The 21,436-nt window shown below is 40.0% G+C and overlaps 1 protein-coding gene across 2 annotated transcripts in view; it reads right to left on the minus strand.

The window, feature by feature from the left end:
• LOC149314342 (mitochondrial glutamate carrier 1-like) overlaps positions 1-21,436 on the minus strand; it is an 87,870-nt gene that overhangs the window by 50,578 nt on the left and 15,856 nt on the right. Inside the window, exon 1 of one of the 2 annotated variants that reach the window (XM_089520900.1) lies at positions 4,606-4,635. The exons of the other annotated variant lie outside the window; for it this stretch is intronic. The gene's annotated coding sequence lies outside the window, so the exon portion shown is untranslated. Of the gene's footprint in view, positions 1-4,605; positions 4,636-21,436 lie in introns of those variants that run through there. 2 annotated transcript variants of the gene reach the window in all.

Consider the following 21,436-nt stretch of genomic DNA (forward strand, 5'->3'; position numbering starts at 1 on the left):
TGGCATAGTGGTTTGAACATTGGACTGTGATTCCATAGAACAGAGTGTGAATTCCTGCTCAGCCATGGAAACCCACTGGGTGAGCTTGGGCAAGTCACACTCTCCCAGCCTCAAAGGAAGGCAAAGGCAAACCTCTCTCTGAACAAATCTTGCCAGGAAAACCCTGTGATAGGTTCAACTTAGGGTCACCATAAATTGAAAACAACTTGAAGGCACATTGTGTTGTTAAATGCAAATGATGGATAAAGTGGGTTATCATTCATATAACAGACTATTTTAAGTCTGTTGGGACAGCTGGACTATGCCCATTTCTCACTTGCTAAAATTTCAAAGCAGCAAGCATTACTGGAAGAAAAGCAACAAAGTACAGCCACACTCCCAAAAATGTGTCACAGCTAGGACAAATGACAGAATCCTTAAGCTTCATTTGCCTTTCTAAAAATATATTTTTTAAAGCAGCGGAGAGTCAATACAACACTATACTATATTTAGGCTTAATGGTGCTGACTTCTAAATAGACAAGAGGTTAGCTATGCTGGGGTTTACTACTAAGTCTTCAGTTGGGATTGTCCACATGTTTTAAAAACCTGGATATTCTTCCTGATTGGCCTCCCTTTCCTTTGTCTTTTTTCAGATTACAAACTCCTTAAGACATTATATCTTCTCTGTTATATGACACACACAGATTAACTTAACTAGTTTCCTCCACTCCTTCCTTTTGTGAAAGAACATGTGATTTAACTGTGTCAGCCAACTCTGTTAAATCAATCACCAGAATACTAGCTGGAATCACATTTCCTTATTGTCTTTGAGATACTGGTCTTTGACTAGGAGATACAAGAAGCAAAACATGCATTTATTTATCTGTTCTTCTGCTTGGGTTCCCGGTGATACTAAACAGATGGAACCTGTATCAGAAGACTTCCAAATTTTTACAAACTTTGTTTCCCGTTTTCTAGGCACCTAGACCCCAAACACATGCACAAATACAGCCCATGATGTTGGCATGCTAGACGTACACTGGAGTTTATCACACGGGGAAAATTGCAAGTTTGAAACGGTAAGAACCTATGATTATCCAGAGTATTAGGTGCATTGCGCAATTGGTTTTGACACGACATTGTGTACAAGCCGCTAAGAATATGACCAGAAAGAGACATGAACCAGCAATTAGTGATTTTCAGGAAAATATTGTGAACTCATTTCCATTTCATTCATGATATCGTTTTTTTGTGCAATTGCTCTAGTGTGAAAGCTATTTGCGGTTTATTCATGGGATTCTCGCAGTTTTTGTACTTGTTGCCACATTTCCCATGGTTCTTTGGGGTGAGTTTATTTCCGGTGCTGCTTTGTTTTGCCTGGTTGCCAGGAGGAAAGCAGCCTTTTATGCTTTTTTAAAAGCGTTCCTATCTTTTGGGTAATGTTTTGTTCTTTTTACTTAGGTTGGATACCATTTCTGGGAAAGTAAGGGACAGTACAGTATATTTTTATAAAGAAAAATATGTAACTAGAATTGTTTATTTCTCTGGGTGATTTTGTTTGCTGCCATGTGTGCTCTGGTGACACAACTAATTCTTCTGTGCGCATGCACAAAAACGCAATTCCCAAACCATCAACAGGATTTACATACATCTGTGTGAAAACCAAATGTACATTCTACCCTCTTTCTCACTTTGGTAATGAGCCACTAAAGTGTTATTGTGCTCTGCATGTGAAAACCATTTGTGCATTTGCGTGCTTTTGCGGCATGCTGACATTTCAATCATCAGGATGGAAGTACATATGGGACCCGTATGATAAACTCCACTGATCAGAATAGCTGCCAAAGCAAAAAACAATGAAGTTTTCTAGCTCTACTTATTTCTAAATCCCATATTGCTATTAAGATCCCCCCTTTAAAACTACACTTAGTACATAAACATTCAGCAGATATGGCTTCTCCCAATCACTGAAACACCTTGGCATAACAGTTACTACCTGCTTAACTTCTCCTTGCCACATAGCTAAGTCCTCTTTCAGTCAGTAAGCCTTCCGTTTATACAATGTGGCTGTGTCATACGTGGCTTTCAGCTTACGCTGAAAGCTGCGCAGGGAGGAAGGCCCGGCATGTCCCATAGGGAGTAATGGGGCGCATGCCCATGGCATGCGTGCACTGCTGTGCCACCGCATGCCCGAGCCCCATTCATTTAAAAGGGGCTCGAGCATGCACGGAATTTGCTTTATGCGGGGGTCCGGAACGGATCCCCTGCGTAAAGCAAGGGCACACTGTAACTTAAGTGTAACCTCCTCATTTCTGAGCTACTGTACTGTACAGTAAAGTCTTTTCCATCCATGACCACAGTTAAATTTATCAGAAGTATTTGTTTTACAGGCCATAATCTCACTGACCTTCCCCATGACATCCTGGGGTACAAACCCCCATAGCACATTTGCACTCACAAACTACTGCCATTGTATTTTTCTGCCATGCAGAGGTTAACATTCCAGTATAAATATTACATTTATGGTCCAAACTCGTTATTTTCATTATTATATTTTTGCAACTACTGTACTAGGGATAATTCCAGGTTTAAACACTTTAAAGTGGCTAAATGAAGTTTTCTGTTTTAAGACCCAGTATCTGCTCCCAAGCTGGGAGGAACCACCACACCTGCGTACATTTCCAGCAGTGAAGCCCTACGATGATCCTCATGTGCCCCAGACTATTTCCTAATGTCGGTAAGAAAGCCAAAATAGCTCAGTGACTCAAGAATCCAGTCTCACACACTTGCCTATTCTCCCATTCACACTCAGTCTCCCACCTCTTAGTTGTGCATCTATCCAATAGAGCTCTGCTTTCTTCAAACTCTCCTGAGTCTGTATGACAGGCAAACCACTAACCCAGGAGTGTGTGTGTGTGTGTGTGTGTAAAGATCACTGTGATTACCCTTTGCCCCCTTATTACACAAAGGAAAGTACTTTATCCAAGAAACACAGTCTACTTTGTTACAGAGTGCCATTGGGAAATATCATTTGCTCTGTTGGCAAATAGTGAGAATCTTTTTTTGTTTTTTAACTTAACAAATCACTAAGTCCAAAGTCTCTTCTGTTCATTCAGTCAAACATCATGTTACTGACGAGTAAATCTAATGCCTGCTTGGCATGCTATGGTTTAACATGCTGTCTCTCTATTGTCAACTGCAATTACATTCTACTAACTTGTAATTACAAGGGAAGAGCAAGACTCATTGTCACATATCAGTCAGCACAGTACAAAATATGGAGGGAAACATTTCAATCATCCTGGGCCTGGGCACTTCCAGCTTTCAACTTTGTGTTAAGAGTTGATCAGGAGAAAACAAAAAACAAAAAAACAGAGGTCAATGAAACCAAGAGGTTGCAAGACTGAATGTGTGTTGCAATCCTTTGCACAATTTACTTGGACGTATATTCAACAGAGCTTACTTGCTAGTACGTACGGACATCAGATTCAATCAACAAATTTAATTGCTCTGTTTGTGTTCTAAGATCCTATGTGTACACAAAAGCAACAGGAACTTTCCCATTATAATATGTAATTGGCTATACATCTAGGCTAGGATTTAATGGTGTAGTTCTGCTAGATCCCATTTCTTCTGCCAAAATCAGCTAATCCCTTCTCGTCCCTCCTTGCATTCGAAAGGCTATTCGGAGGCCTAGGAGACCATTTGGGAGCACCAGCAGGTGTGATGACTGCAATAGGAAGGAAAGATGGAGAAAACCCTGATTCAGTTTCTGAAGGATATAAAAGCACACCATTGAATCTTAATTGCTACTGGGTACAAATATTTAGAACTGTTTGCAGATATTTTATGTCCACTTTCCATCTTTGCCGGTGAACCTTAACCAGGATTGTTGTTGTTGTGGGCCTTCAAGTGGTTTCCAACTTATGTCGACCCTAAAACTAACCGTTCACAGGGATTTCTTGGCAATATTTGTTCAGATGGGGTTTAAATTTGCCTGCCTCTTAGGCCGAGAGAGTGTGACTTGCCCAAGGTCACTAAGTGGGCTTCTATAGCAAGGATTTGAACCCTGGTCTTCATAGTCACAGTCCAGCACTCAAACTACTACATTATGCTGGGTCCCATTAACCAGGACACAAACAATTTTTTCAGAACTGAGCTGGCCACATTGGGGATTTTGCAACTAACAATCAGACATATCATGAGGGTAACAAGTTGGAGAAGGCTGCCCTACTTCATGTGCATCCATCAAGGAGAAAAGGAGTAGCACTCCTAGAGAAAAACTGAATGGCTCTTCAAACCAAAGTATCAAACTTACAGGAATGAATCTTATGATAAACATCAAGAAACAGAATCTAGAGCAAAGCTATCAGTATTTAAGCAGAAGGGAAGGAAGCTGGGGGAAGGAGCCTTTTAATACATTGTCTATGCCAGACAAATGCATGATATATAGATCTGGCAAAGGAAAAATACAGCCTTTACCCCCACTCTCACACTCAAATACAGAAAAACCTTCTGGAAATGAAGGAAAAAGAAATAGTCCCAGATGTAAAATTCATTGAAAAAAGGCCTTGGCCAACAATATGCAATACCCTGCATGGAAAATTCATCATTTTAAACTTACCTCTAACACAAATGTGCCAATAAAAGAGGCTTTACCCAAGATGTACACAGACTAGACTGTTTCGCCAAAACAGACAACAGAGTTTAGTTGATGCCATGTTTCCCTCTGCTTCTAGCAGATACTGAGGCTCTACGGGAACAATTCCTCTGTAATTTGACGAATGATTTTCCAAAGCACAGTCTGACACTGCCAGTACCTACACCAGAATGTTGCAGCCACAGAGCAGACATTTTGAATGCATAAATAAAAGGTGGAGGTGAAAAGATCAAGATCCGAAGCTATCGCATCTTGCATTATATGTGCAGATCCCAAAGCTTACACAGATTCCAATAAACATTGCCTAGGAAACAGTGGCAGGTTCAAATCAAAGGACTGCATCTCTGACACTTTAACAACAACATATCAAATCAAAATTTAATTAACCAAGTACCTTTTGATTTAACATGGGTTTTATGTGTTCACTCAGACTCCTAAATGCTATGCAGCTGTTAAGGACTATGCTTAATTGCTAGATGGTTGTGTCACTTAGACAATATGGATATGGCATGGTATTTCGTACTATGGTTCTAGCTTCCTCAGTGCCTTGAAGCTGGGTAGCTAGTGGCAAAAAGGTGATCTGTCTGTTCACTGGAACAGAAACATTCAGACTCAACCTTGCTATGGAGCAGAGGGAGCTGCCTTATATGGAGTGAGGCGACAGCCCAGTGTTGGCAACTCTGACTGGCAGCAGTGGCTTTCCAGAGTTCCTGACAGGATCTTTTCCTAGCCCATTCTGGAGACTCTGGTATTACCCAAGCACTAATCAGACACAATCCTACTTAGCTTGCAAAATCAGACAAGATTCTTGTGTTCAGGATACTATTGTAGTTCCAATTCAGGGTAAAACTAATGATCAGTAGTTATCTCCTTTCTGTAGTAAGACCATATCTAAAAATCCAACAGTATCTTTTTACTACAGCTCAAGCTGCCAACCTTAAGGATGGGTCCCCAATGTGACCCAGAGCACCTTTGTATTCACTGTGAAAGTTACTGAACCATCTTCAGGATGAAAGCAGCAGAGAACTTTCACAGCACTCAGCAGAAGCTGACACAGAAATACATGTATCAAGATGCATAACGAGGAGGACAGGTGAGCACAACAGACTCCATGATCTGCAATTTGCTTGTAGTTGTTAAGAAAGATTTAGCAGCCCAGGATGAGCATGAATGGTAATAAATGGAAGATGATACAGAGCTACTCTTTTTGATTAAGAGTATATGTAGATGTCAACCACTGATTTTACAACTCAATCCTCAAATCAAAACTGAGTTTTTGAGGTGGATGTGGAAAACTTTGGGTACCGTCCCTAAGCATCTGCTGACTGAGAGCCTAGCTCTCCAACCCATTTGAATTTGACAGTCCTGCACTAGAATTGTTCTTGTGTGCCCTCAAATGATTTCCAATATATGGAGACCCTAAGATGGATCTATCACAGGTGTTGTTGTTGTTGTTGTTGTTGTTATTAACCTTTCTTTATATAGCGCTGTAAATTTACACAGCGCTGTACATACAATCTTTTAGTTAGACGGTTCCCTGCCCTCAGGCTTACAATCTAAGACACGACACAAAAGGAGAAGGGAGTGGTGGTGGGGAATGGGATCAGGTCCAGCAGTTCTTCTCCACCTCCGAGGCCTGGACCAAGGCAGATGGACTGGAGGAAGGGCTTGGCTTCTTAATGGATGCTTAAAAGGAGGCTTCCTGGATCAGAGAGGGGCTCACCTCTGGGATGCTTTTTTTTTGTAAGATTTGTTCAGAAAGGGGTTGTCTTTGCCTTCCTTTGAGGCTGAGAGAATGTGACTTGCCCAAGGTCACCCAGTGTGTTTCCATGGCCGAATGGGGATCTGAACCCTGGTTTTCAGAATTGTAGTCAAACCACTACATCGTGTCTTACAGTAGCACGTGCTAAATGTGTGGTCCTTCAGATTTTGTTAAAACTGTAGCTCTCATCACTCTCAGTTGGTATGGCCAGTCATGAGAGATGACAAGAGTCACAGTCCAACAACATCTGGAAGGGCATGATCCACATCTCTGACAGATTGGTGACGTTTACACGATGGGAGCAAAGAAGAAGGTAAGGAGTGTGATAAACTCTATAGACAACTGAGGAAAAGAGCATGTGTGAAAGGTTTTATACTCATCAGTGGAGGACTGATTAAAATGATGCCCCATACATCATTCACATTCTGTCATTCAAATGTGATATGAGACAGTTTAACCCATTCAGGAGTGTGTGGAGTTTTATGTAATCAAGTAATGACATGTGAACAGAATTATTTGCATGTATGGACCAAGTTCTACACTACAGTTTCATACTAGAAAACACATCTGTCACTGTCAGAAACAGAAAAGGACACTGTATATAAACGTTGTTCACATTCTTCTTGCCTTTATATCTCTTAGATATATTCAATCTGTTATTGTTGTGTGCCTTGAAGTAATTCCTGACACAATGATCCTCAGGCGATTTCTAGGGCTAAGAGCATGTGACTTGCCCAAGGTCAACCACTGGGTTCCCACAGCAAAGTAGGGAGTCGAACCCTGCTCTCCAGAGTCAGTCCAAAGCTCACATCATTACACCATAACAAATTACACTACCATTATATTCACTTAGATCTGGCTAAGCTGAACAAAATGCCATTCAATTGGATTTCTGTTTCATTTGCTTTTAGGAAAGACAGGGTTTTAAAAGGGAAATATTTAAAAATCCTATTGGACTGAGAGGTACATGCTTTCCTCATTTCAGATGCTGGGAATTTTTTTGGAGGGCTACATAGATAGAAATTTCAGAATTCGGAAGAAAGACATTATTTTGAAATGTCAAACATTAAGCTGTCTTCCCTTGTGTGCTCATCCTGCATATACTGTCTACAGTTTTTTTTTAATTTTATTTTCACTGGAGCCAAGTACTAGGAAACAAAATGGTATTTTCAGATCCTAATTCTGCAGCAGCTTGTTTCAAATCTGTTTCTCAGGCTGCCTAGCAACCGCTTTCTTCAGTGGCTGAATGCATTTCTCATGCATTCACAAGGGATCTCAAAAAGATTTATTTTGTGGTCCTATTAGCCTCTTAACAAAGTAACAGAACAATTCTCACATATCCTTCTGTTCTAAATTACCAATCAGGGTGCCTATCTATTCCTTTTTGCCACTGAAACAAACAAAACCCTTCAAAGAGCCAGCATACTATAATTATTATGTTATTATCATGATAACTATTATCATGTACTTGAAGGTAAGGGGGGCAGGGAGATTTGGAAGTTTGGTTCCAGGACCCCCATGGATACTAAAGTTTCATTATATAGAATGGTATGGTAAAACCATACCATAGATAGGGTGAGAGGGTCAGACAAGGCTGCATCCTCTCACTCTATCTGTTCAACCTTTATGCAGAACATATTATACAAAAAGCAGGATTGGACACAGAAGAAGGAGGAGTGAAAACAGAAGGAAAGAATATCAACAATCTCAGATATGCAGATGACACCATACTACTAGCCAAAAAACATCACAGACTTGGAACAACTACTAAGGAATATCAAGGAGGAAAGTGCAAAGACAGGCTTATTGTTGAACATAAGGAAAACAAAAATAATGACCACAGAAAATTTACATAGATGGAACCTAGACAATGAAGAAATAGAATCAGTAAAAGAATTTTAATACGTGGGATCAAATACTGATCAGAGTGGGGACTACAGTCAAGGAATCATAAGAAGGCTAAGCAAGGGGAGGGCAGCTATGAGAGAACTAGAAAATATCCTAAAATGTAAAAATTTACAACTGAGCACAAAAGTTAGAATCACACAAGCCATTGTATTCCCTGTTACCATGTATGGATGTGAGAGCTGGACAGTTAAGAAAGTGGATAGGAAAAGAATCCATTCATTTGAGATGGGGTTCTGGAGAAGAGTGCTGAGGTTAGCAAGGACAGGCAAGAAATCAAATGAGTCCTAGAGCAGATCCAACGAGAAATCCCTCTGGAAGCCAAGACGATTAGACTGAGGCTGTTGTACTTTGGCCACACCATGAGAATGCATGACTCACTGGAAAAAAATAATAATGCTAGGAAAGGTGGAGGGAAATCGAAAGAGAGGAAGGCCACATGCTAGATGGATGGACTCTATTAAGGAAGTTATGGGTATGAATTTGCAGGACCTGAGCAGAGCAGTGGAGCATAGGGAGTATTTGGAGACAGAATCATACAATCATAGTTAGAAGGGCCATCCAGTCCAACCCCCTGCCATGCAGGAAATCTCAATCAAAGCATCTCCAACAGATGGCCATCCAGCCTCTGCTTAAAGACCTCCAAGGAAGGAGACTTCACCACTCTCTGCGGAAGTGTGTTCCATGGTCGAACAGCCCTTACTGTCAGGAAGTTCCTCCTAATGTTAAGGTGGAATCTCTTTTCCTGTAGCTTGCATCCATTGTTCCGGGTCCTAGTCTCTGGAGCAGCAGAAAACAAGCTTGCTCCCTCCTCAATATGGCATCCTTTTAAGTGTTTAAACAAGGCTATCATATCACTTCTTAACCTTCTCTTCTCCAGGCTAAACATACCCAGCTCCCTAAGTCATTTCTCATAGGGCATGGTTTCCAGACCCTTCACCATTTTGGTTGCCCTCCTTTGGACACGCTCCAGTTTCTCAACATCCTTTTAAAATTGTGCTGCCCAGAACTGGACACAATATTCAAGGTGGGGCCTGACCAGAGCAGAATAGAGTGGCACTATTACTTCTCTTGATCTAGACACTATACTTCTATTGATGCAGCCTAAAATCGCATTGGCCTTGTTAGCTGCCGCCTCACACTGTTGACTCATGTTCAACTTGTGATCCACCTGGACTTCCAGATCCCTTTCACATGTTGTCTCCTTAAGCCAGGTGTCCCCCATCCTATATCTGTGCATTTCATTTTTCCTCCCTAAGTGTAGTAGCTTACTTTTCTCCGTGTTGAAATTCATTTTGTTAACTTTGGTCCAGCTTTCTAGTCTGTTCAGGTCATTTTGAATTTTGATCCTGTCCTCTAGGATATTAGCTACTCCTCCTAATTTGGCATCATCTGCAAATTTGATGTCTCATCTACAGGGCTGCCCTGGGTCAAAATCGACTCGAGGGTGAATAACAACAACAACAATGGTAAAACAGTGTTCCTTACATAAAATGACAAAATCAAGGTTTGCTTTTTGGAATTTATATTTTTAAAAATATTTTCACTTTGTGGATGGTTGAATCTGTGGATAAAAAATCCATAGTTACAGAGGACCAATTGTACACAATTATAGCACTTTGTTCAACATCAAAAACAAGGCTGGGAAACATATGGCCTTCCAGATGTTACTGGAGTGCAATTCATACTTAGCCAGCATTGGCATTGAAGCAATAGCTGCAACCTACACTATCCCGGAATTTGAAGTTTAATAAGGCACTAGAGCTCTCTAGCAAAAAAAAGTATGAATATCTTACAAATCTACAAATCCAAGGATTCCATAGGAGCAAGCCACAGCAGTTAAAGTGCTATCAATGTGCTATAAATGTGTGGCATGAAAGAGACACCTGACTCCTTATTCTTGGCCAATGTTTGCAAGAAGAATTTGGAACCATGGGGTCAGAGGATGCCAAGAGATTGCAAACACACACCATGCAGATGGCATTACAAAATCTTAGCACAATCTGGGGCAAAATTACACCTTTGAAAAAGAGTTAGAGGCTTGTTGAGTTAGTTGTTGGCTGGTAGCACTCATCTAGGTTTACTGAAACATTTTATTCATCTGAATGTGGGACTGTCCATTAGGCATGGTCCAACTTATTTGGGGAGTTTCAGCCCCCTAACCAACAAAAAAAAAAAAAAAAAAAAAAAAAAAAGGAGGAGGAAAGTGGTCAGAGGACATGAATTATTGACAATAACCTGGGATTGTGCTTCTGTTCCCATGAATTTTCAAGGGAAGTTTGGAAGAGCTGCAAAAATTCAAGTAGAGAACAGGACACATGCTATACAGTTTTACTAATGTTGATCTTTTGTTCTGTTTTGCTTGGGGTTCTTTTTGCCTTCTCTTCAAAACTGGCAAGACCAAAGAGGTTTATTTAGGTGTTCCTTACAGTTCAAGACTTTATAACTCCGTTTGTAGCAAAAGAAATTTGTTCAAATTACAAGTTAAATTTGATCTGTAATTATGTTCTGAACCAACCCTATTTTTAATACATCAAACATGGTAATTTTATGCTAAACAAAGCTATGCAAAATTAATTTTATGTTTCTAAAATAACAAAATGACTCTCAGTCTGTAAACGGGTGGATGGGTTAATATTGCATTATTTCAATTGTTCTGAAGATATCGGGGGGAGCTCAAAAGAAAAAATAAGGGGAAAATATTTTTCCCCGTGGCTTTTAGATTTCCAAATATGCTAATCTCTATGTAGCATGTGGGTGTAAGGGATGCATTTGGGCTCCATTCCATGTAGAAAAAATGTTCTGGACCAGCACTGCTTTTAAAGGTATAATAACCTATTTTTAAAAATCAAAGCAGAGCAATAGCTAGCTGTGCTGGACTACTCAAACAGGCACTTATACATTTGATTTTAGAAATACACAAGTATACCTTTGTGTGGGAAACAGAGACCTTGAGAACCAAGACAGCACAGCCTGTGTAGAATACAACCTAAGATTTCTGAAACAACATTGAAAGCAACCTTAAGAAGAGAACTTGAAGGAAGAAAGAGGAAGGGAGAAGAGGATCAACATGTTCTACTTCATTACTTTGTGGGAATATGGTGAAGCCATGGGAGCATTCTGTAGGAGTGAAAGGTCCCATTCATTCCTCATCAGTAACAAAATTCAGAGCCTGCTCAAAACTGGCTGCTCCTCTTGAAACAGAGATTCCAGAGCCCTACCTAGGAGAAAAATCCTTAGTTCTGGCAGGGAAACTCACATTACTTTACCAGCAACAGGTCCTAGCAGCCTCAAAGAATTGTTTATTGAGACTACATGTGCTTATCTGAATCACCCTGGGGGCTTTGAAGCAGAAGGGCAGGTCAGAACAAAGCAGCATGCCACCTTTGTTGATGCAACCAACCACTTCCCACTCCCCACCACTTAATGAATGGGTTTAAGTTATCTAAGGTGAAAACACAATTGCTAGAAGAAAGTCATCAGGAAAAGCAGGTAGACAAGAATAACCAGCTGAAAACAAAGCAACTTCTACAAAGCTTCCTTCCCATGTTCATATTCAGCTTGGTTCTTAATCTTGCCAAGATGGAAACACTGATTTTCCCATATGGAATGCTAACTAGATTGTGTGTCTGCCACTGTAGCTTGTTCCAGTGGTATTCTCCACTGGCACACAGCTTACCATACTCTCAGCTGAGTTTGTTTCTTGTACTGTCATGTAGACAAGCATCCAGACAGAGAAGTAGCGGAGACTCAACCAACCAACCTGCAGACAGCATTTCTGATTCTGCTGTGATTCACAGTACCAGGGCGGGTGTGATCTGAGCATCAGAGGGCCATCTCCAACTCCTATGGGCCCTCAGTAGGTGGCACCATTATGTGCAACAACTAGGAGTTTTGGGTGAATTCTGTTCCAAAGGTGATGGAACTTTTGGTGGGAGAGCTTCCAAAACCATACCGTATTTACGCACCAAAAGGGCCTCTTGGAGTCCATTTTCAGACACTAAACACAAGAAAATATGGGACACATCTTGGGCCAAGAACTAATCTGAAGTAGCAAAAGATATCCCTAGATCATCTGTCCCTTCCAAACCTCCCCCCCCCCCCTCATCTGCTCCCTTTTATTTAGAGGAAGACATAGCTACATGATCTGACACATAACAGAAATGAACTTAAAATTCCCAGTTAGAAGGGACCCCAAAGGAATATCTAGTCCAAACCCACCACCACCAGTCAGAAATCCACAGTTCACGCATTGCTGAGAGCTGGCCAACCAACTCATGCTTCAAATGCTCCAATGAAAAAGAATCTAACACATTATATGAGAACTGTGTTCCACTGTCAAACAGCAATTCCTTTTCAGCAGCAAATTCATTCACAACTTGCTGTTTTCAATGTCCATGAGCGATGTAATTCCCTTTAAGATGGTATCTGCCTGTTGTTTTAAATTACGATTATGAATGTTTGTACCATTTTTAAGAAGGGCCAGTGTGGCATAGTGGTTTGAGAGTTGGACTACGATTCTGGAGACCAGGGTTTCATTCCCAGTTCAGCCATGAAATCCACAGGTGCCTTGGGCAAATCACACGCTCTCTGCCTTAGGGGAAGGCGAGGGTAAACCTCCTCTGAACAAATCTTGCCAAAAAAAACCATGACAGGTCTGCCTTTGCACCATAAGTCAGAAATGACTTGAAGGCACACAAGAGCAACAACAAAAATTTTAATTGACAATTACTCATAATTAATTTAGTCAACTGTAAGCATTTCCTTTCCTGGTGCTATTGTTGGCTGACCTGAGTACTTTGAGGAATGAAATACTTGAAAAGAGGGCAAACATAACTGGTGAAGTCCAAAAAACCCTCTTTCTTCCATGCTTTCCCTTTTGTGGATGGTTCCTTTTAGGACAACAGCCATTCTCCAGATGCAAAATGACATCCTTCATGGCTTCTCAGCACAGTGGCAGAAACTTTAAAGTGTTCTTTTCAAACCTTCATAGCTATCCCACCTCTCTTTATACAGCAGAAAGATCTCTGCGAAAGAGGCTTGCAATTAACCTCATAGTTGTTCACAGCACTTTGGCAGTGTCTGCCATTTTAATTTTTGACAAGACTCTCAGTGCTGAAGCTTGTTTTTTTCCAGCATTTTTCCTTTGCCCTTTTCCGCTATTGACCCACGAGGGACAGCAACATAGCAGAAATGTACTGTATCTTTAAAAAAGTGCCATCAAGTCATTTCTCACTTATGGTGACCCTAAAGTGAACCTATCACAAGGTTTTCTTGAGTTTGTTCAGAGGGGGGTTATCTCTGCCTTCCTCTTAAAGCTGAAAGTGTGTGATTTGCCCAAGGTCACCCAGTGGGTTTCTGTGGCCCAGTGTAGATTTGACCCCTGGCTTACTAGAGTTAGAGTCTAACACTCAAATCACTACACCATGCTAACTCTCAGAAATTTGTCTCTCTCCCCAACTCTGAATCAGACCTCAAGTTCACAAAAATAGTGCCCCTGTCTTCAGTGCCTGATAAATCTTTATTCCTAAACTCTCCTAAGAGCAGTTGAAACAACACTGGCATACTAAATATCATCAGCTCCTGCCAAGAACATTTTGTACAACCAAGAAACCACAATAATTATCATCAGTGGTAATAAATACCCAGATACAGGAGAGATTGCTCCCAGGACCAAAGTGCCACGGAGAATAGGTGAAACACTGTATGATTAGAGTTTAATTACTTCTAGTTGGATTATTTCTTATAACCACAAAACAATTACTGCTAAAGGTGAATGGAGCAAGTTACCCTGGTGTGACTATTTATAACTGAGATAGACAGAATTCAGGCTGACAGGCTCTACTTTGCTTTTGTTCTGTTTCTTTGGAACTGTAGAATCCACCCACCAGACCCAAATAAAAAACAGTGCCTCAGATGCTACAAATACATTGAGAACTGATGATCAAGGGTGCCTTTGTGCCCAGGAATTTGTCTCTGGCATCACAGCTCCTTTCTCTTAATCCTTTCATTTCAGTGGCCTGATTTGGGATGGAGGAACCTTCTCAGTGATAGCCCTTAGGTTCTGAAACCTCCTTACTAGCGAGGCTAGAATGCTCCCTTCCTTGCTATCCTTCCCTCTGCAGGATAGCATATTATTATTGTTGTTATTATTATTATTACTATTACTATGATGATGATGATGATGATTTCAAAAGGCTTTTAAGAACTGAAGATTTTAAAAGAAAAAGCAGTTAAGAGCATATTGTAGTGCTTTAATTGCCCTGCTTTTTAACATTTAACATGGGCTTTACCTTGTTCTTAGTATTATTCTTAGTTTAATTTTATTTTAATGTTGAACTTTTTAAATTTTGTAACTATGTTATATTTATTTTAATTTGTAAACAGTCTTTACTCCAGGTTTTGGGGGAAAGGTAGGATAGAAATAAAAGTAGTAATAATAGTAGTTGGGGTGAATGAAACTGTCTTGTTTGTAGACACTATAAAAACCAACTCAGATTGCCCTCCGCATTCTGCTGTAAATCTATCAGAGTTCTATCAACAGTTCCTGGTCTACCTACTGCCCATGCATACACCCATGTGTACGAGGGATAAGAATTATGAAGCCCTCCAAATATTATTTAATTGTTTATTTAAAGTATTTCTGTTATCACCACCCAACTCACAAGGGCTCCTGAGGAGATGAACAAATAAAAACCAATTAAAACAATACAAAGATAAAAACATTTTAAAGAGATGGGGCCAACCTAACATCCTGGAGCATGGAGTTCCACAGTGGAGTCACTGATACAGAGAAACCCCTGAGATGCTGGGACATGCAAGAGGACCTCCTCTGAAGATTTCACATTTCTAATAGGCTCATATGGGAGGAGGTGGTCTTTCAGATCTCCTGGTTTCAAGTCATTTAGAGATTTGTAGATCAACATCAGAACTTTGAATTGAGCTTGGAAGCAAACTGGAAGTTCGTGCAGTTCTTGCAAGACCCATGTTTCATGGTCTCTAAAATGCACACCTGACACTAGTCTGGCTGCTGCACTTTTTACTAGATGCAGCTTCCGAACACTTTTCAAGGGCAGCCCCACATAGAGTCCATTGTTACCGGACTGAAGCTCCCAGCAGCTTTAGCCAGCATTACCAAGGCTGTTGAGCTATGGGAGTTGCAGATCAAGATGTGAGGGCCACATGATTCCCACCCCTGGTTTACATATGAATAGAGAGGAAGCATCAGTGAAATGCTTAAGCACAGAAGTAATTCTGAGACTAGACTACTCTGCTGATTAACAGACTCATATATATGGGAATATCATTCTGCCTGCTGGAGAGTTCTGTGAAATATAAAAGTTTACACATTCTTAACACCAGTCAGCCATTGTCAATATATGGCTATCATTTCTCCCATTTAGAACTTCTTATCCTCTCAAACCAACCTGAAAACTGATGAGTACATCAATAGGCCTTAAAAAATTAATCTATATGCATTCCAGGCTTTTAGTGTTTTCTGACTATAACAAGAACTGATGCAAGGCATTTACAAGTATATTTAACCTGCAGCCTATCAACAACTATATCACAAGAAAGAATGAACAAGGTTAGGTACCCTATCACTGTCTATGCTTGTTGACGACTTGTCATTTGGGCAAAACTAAACAAATACATGGCCAGGAATTTCAAAAGTGTATTACAGTGATATTATATCTTCCCCAGTTAAATCCCTGCCCTTTGTCAAATGAAACTTTAGATTGAAGAGTAATAAAATTAGACTAGAAATCATTTTTTAGAACTCCGTAGCTTTGAAAACAATAGCTACACCTCTCACTGTCATTAAGGATATACAGTACAATAAGAAACACAACTAAAAATAATTCAGCCAATGACAAGTGCTTTTTTATTATCTTCAGGTGGTAAATTAGCCAATTCCAACCCCATGCCTTCCAGATACATTGGCCAAAGGGGGAAAAACCCACCATGCACAGACAGATATGTTAGACTATAAGACCCCTTACTATGTTTTGAAAAATCAAAAAACAAAGATTAGCACTGATACACATAGCACTTTAAGTAAGCAAAGAGGTAGGCTACTGTCCAAAGGGTTTACAATCTCAGATTTCTGAAAACATCAAACGGAAGGGATGAAAATGGGAAAACAGGACATCAAGTTACACAGTTTCTGCACTTTACTGCAACAAATCCTAATATTGTCACGAATAGTATAATGTATATACTATAATGTATATCTGATTGTGTATATACTGCCAACAGCAACAAATTATGCATATCATACAGTCTGCCAACAATAAATATTGGTTAATAGGACAAGGCCTCCAACATTCACAGCACACTACAAAAAATGTTTCCTTCAGCAACCACAATTGGCTTTTCATACACAATGCTAAATTATGGTTTAGAGTTATATAAACAAGCCTATACAAATCTTAAGCTTTCACACTCCAACTTGTTTCTTCCTTTGTGAGATTATGAGACAGTAGGAAGCATTCATTTCCACTTTTTAAAAAAACAACAACAGTGTTCCCTATTAAATCCCAGTCTGAAAACATAAAACTTGTGAATTTAAACTAGCCAGGTTCTAGTGGTGGCTTATAGCCTGGTTTGTTCACCAAACCTTAGTTTTAAACCAGCCTTCTTCAATGTGTTGACTTGGCCTATATTCCCTCCAAATGGCTTTGCCTACATGCCCCTGTCTTCCTAGCCAACACTGTTCATACTGGCTGAGGGACATGGAAGGTGTAGTACATCTGGAAAGCATCAAGTTGAGGAAGCCTGGTTTAAAACATTAGGAAGAGCATCATGATGGTAAGAGCTGTTTGACAATGGAATGTGCTGCCTTGGAATGTAGTGGAGTCTCCTTCGAAGGTTTTGAAACAGAGGCTGGATGGTCATCTGTTGGGAGTGCTTTGACTGTGTCTTCCTGCATGGCAAGGGATGGGATTGGATGGCCCTTGTGGTCTCTTCCAACTCTATGATTCTACAATTCACCCATATTCTGACATAATTGGAAACAGAGAAATGGAAGCAAATTATCCTGCCTCCTCCTCATAGTCCTTTCTGAGGAGGAAAGAAGAAAGGAACATGGAAAATTCAAACTTAATATTTGTGCAGTGTGATACATGGTATTCAACTATGGCACTCCAGTCAATTTTAGACTGTAGTTCCCATAACCCTTCATCATTGTCTAAGCTGGCTAGGACAGATGGAAGGTGTTAACCAACAACATTGGGATGTATCAATTAGCTTTACAGCCAAACCAGCCTAGTGAATGCTACTTAATTGGTCAAATTGCCACACTGCAGAGTTTCCTGACCATGTTCCATCCAGATCTGGTAGACTACATCTTCCACCATGCCAGCCAGGATAACCATTGGCCATGGTAAACTGCAGGAGGAAATGCAACAGAAAGTTTGTGCATAGCTCTTGGCACTATCCTTCTATTAATATCCTATAATTGAAGGTGTTATTTATATCCTCATCAGTTGCCTTAAGTGCATCAAACTAAAAATGTCAAATTTGTCTTCTTCCAGTCTTAAGAAGGAATTACATTTGTTGGAAATGTAATTTGGAAACATGAATTTTAAAAATGCTCCAATTCCTAGTATACTGCAGAGTATTCCCAAAACAGCTTCTTAAGTCTCTTTTCTGCAGATGCAGTCTTGAGTCATCACCTAAAGTAACAGAAACAGAATTGCTGCAATGCCCGGAAGAGGACACGGTCATTTGTTAATGGGCTTACTTCAAATAGTTACTAGAAGCATACACAAGGTCTTTGTGCTGAAGTGATCTAATAATGTGCACAGTAATTACATTAATTCAAACAGGTCTCATGTGCTTCAGGGGAAGGCATGACCAAATTCAGACAGGGAATGTTATGCATGTGACAGAAGGATGGAAAAGGAAATGAAATATGAATGATTAACATTTCTAAAACATTTTTATAAGGAAAATATATTTGTAACAAGAATCTCTGCAGAATAAATCATCTATTGGAATACAATTCCACCATTACATTCACCCAGGCAAAGAGTGATAAATGACAGTTTGTGTGTACCTTCGTGTTGCCTATTGATTTATGGTGACCCCATACATTTCATACAATTTTCTTAGGCAAGGAATGCTCAGAGGTGGTTTTGCCAGTTCCTTCCTCTGAAATAAAGCCCACAGCATCTGGTATGAGTAGACACTATGAATTTTCTTAATTTTCTATTTCAGATATACAACTAAATTCTGACATGCTAATAGTACACCCAAGTACCAATGGGAATTGGGAGAGGGAGGTCTATTGTGGGGTGAGTAGACTGCTACTAGCTCAAACCATGTGGCCAAAAATGATGCAGTCAGTGGAGCCCTGTCTTTCATTACAAAAAAGAAGAAAAAGAAAAAGAAAACATACTTTTTTGATGTATAACTCCAAAAATCCCCAGTTAGCCAATGGCCACACTGTCAGGATGCATTTTGAGAGCTGTAGACTAATGAAACAACTTTTCAAGCTCTGCAAAACAGTAGGTCCATATTACAAAACAACAACTTAACCTTAAATATTACAGACAGCCCTCTATATCCAGATATTTTCATCCACGGTTTCAACCATCCACAGCTGGAAAACATTATAAAAATATGTATCCAAAAGGCAAACTCTGATTTTCCCATTTTACATAAGGGATAACATTTTACTATACCACTATATATAATGGAACTTGAACTCCCACAGATATTGGTATCCATGGGGGGGGGGGGGGTCATGGAACTAAATCCAAGAAATCCAAGGTTTTTGTGAGATCATGTTGTATGCTAGATACAAGATCCTGTCATTTTACAGAACCATCTATAGTACATCTCCAATTCCTGAATGAATGGGAGGGGAAAGATCAAATCATATTAGAGCCTGCTACTATGGGGATGGAGGATTATCATAATCACTGGAGAAATTAATCTTTGTACCAATATTTTTGAGACAGGGATTTACTTCCTTATTTATAGAGTCTGGCAAAATCCAAATTTGTAAAGGTAAAATGGGGGCTACTTGTATACTAAGAAATACAAGTTGAAAATTTGCAAACAAAATAGAGTATTTGGAGTAGATGGCAGAAATAGCCCCACTTTTAGAAATAACTAGAAATATTTTTAGTGAAAGTTTCCCACTATATTAAAAGAAAATAGATGTACAAAAAAGAAAAAGAAGAAAAGAATAGGATGTCTCTAGGCAGGAGATTCTCCTTCTCTCTTCATCTCTTAGATCCTCTGATTTGCCAGATACCCATTTCTTCTTCAACCTGGAAGCCTTTGGTCTCAATAAAATTCTCTAAAACCACATTTTTCTCTACAGTATTAAATCTCTTTAGCTCTACTGATTCCTCCAGATCACAAACTTCATTTTTCTCTGAAGGAACAGAATCATCTCTTTACATTTTATTAACTTCCAGCTTGAGCCTCCATATTTCCTTCACTGTCCTGCCTTACCTCTTTTACCATATAACCCTCAGTTTCTACCCCCCCCCCAAAAAAAAAAAAAAAAAAAGAAAGGAAAAGAAAAGAAAAGAAAGTCTTTGCTTGGTCCTCTAGGCTTTCAAAGCCTTCTTTAAATCTTGTCATCTTTATTTTCCAGTGAATTATTTTATATAAAACAGAAGTTAAATTCATTTACTATATATACTTGACTATAAGTCAACCACATGTATATGTTTAGGGCAGGTTTTGGGGCCAAAATTATGGATTTGATATGATCCATATAGGTCGAGGGTAAAACTTAGGAACATGGAACAAAGGATCTAAAGGATGAAGCCAAGAAAAACAATGCCAAAGAACTTACAAAATTCTGCCAGGCATAACTGTTTGTGCACTCCCTAAGCTGGATGGATGAGAGAGTAGAAGGTGCTCTTTTAGGTGCTCCAAGGGAAGACTAAGCTCTCACCTTGCACCAGGGAATGGTTCCTTTCTTGATAAGAGTTAAAATACAGTATTTACATTGGCCCATGGATAAGTCAAACTAGTTTTTTGGATCAATTTTTTAATTAAAATTTCTAGACCTATACAGGAGAATATACAGTAGAGTGTATTACTGCCAATACAGTAGCTATTCAAGTTGCCAGTTTATCTGTTCTTTTGTTGGTCACATGAAGAAGTAAATTCACTAGATATATTGATCTCACCACTGGGTTCAGAAAGCCTCTCTTAAGCAGAGTCTAATACTTTTATTCTTCATGGGCTGCACTGGCACTGCAGAAATAATCCAGTTTGACACCACTTTAATTGCCAAGGCTCAATGGTGTGGAATTCTGGGAATTGTAGTTTCTTGGGATATTTAGCCTTCTCTGTGAGAGAGCTCTGGTGCCATAAGAAACTACAATTCTCAGAAATCCATAACACTGAACCTTGGTAGTTAAAGTGGTGACAAATTGGATGCAGCCTTAATTAAGAAAGCTGGCTACATAAATCATGCGTCCATCATCTGGCAGTCTTTTTATGCAGTGGGGCAGGTTCACAGATTTGCTCTCCTCCTTGATCACTTGTCACTGAGGTGGTGATTAAATCACCAGGAGCAGGGGCTTGCAGACCTTTGCGGATTATCCCCCAGTCTCCCTTTGGCCTACTCTAGAGCCAACATGGCAGAGTGGTTTGAGTAGTGGACTATGATTCTGGAGACCAGGGTTTGATTCCCAGCTCACCATGAAACCCACTGGGTGACCTTGGGCAAGTCACATGTTTTTTGCCTCATAGGAAGGCAATAGCAAACCACCTCTGAACAGATTTGCCAAGAAAACCCCATGATAGGTTCACCATAGTCAGAAACAACTTGAAGGCACACAATAACAACTTCCTTTGGTCCAGGGAGAACTTTTTTGCTAGTGCAAATTCAGCTTGGCTGGTGAATGACGCATAAAGCATTGCCCCCTGTAGCAAGTCAGTCTGCCATTCCAACATGGAAGATCAAAAATAACCCCTCAGTTTCCCATGATAGAAATTATCTACCAGTAGTACTGGGTGGATTCTGAACATTTAGCGAATTGGCTTGTTCAGCTGCATCTCCTCCAAGGCTACTAAAAGCCCCAGTTTCCAGGAGTCTGTTTTGACTGTGTTTGAGTAGTTAATTTCCTGTTGAGAAAAGCCTGTCTCGCCTAA

This window comes from Sceloporus occidentalis, unplaced genomic scaffold, assembly GCF_023333645.1.
Source record: "Sceloporus occidentalis isolate IW3139 unplaced genomic scaffold, rSceOcc1.0.p SCAF_4, whole genome shotgun sequence".
In the NCBI taxonomy this organism is placed as follows: Eukaryota; Metazoa; Chordata; class Lepidosauria; order Squamata; family Phrynosomatidae; genus Sceloporus; species Sceloporus occidentalis.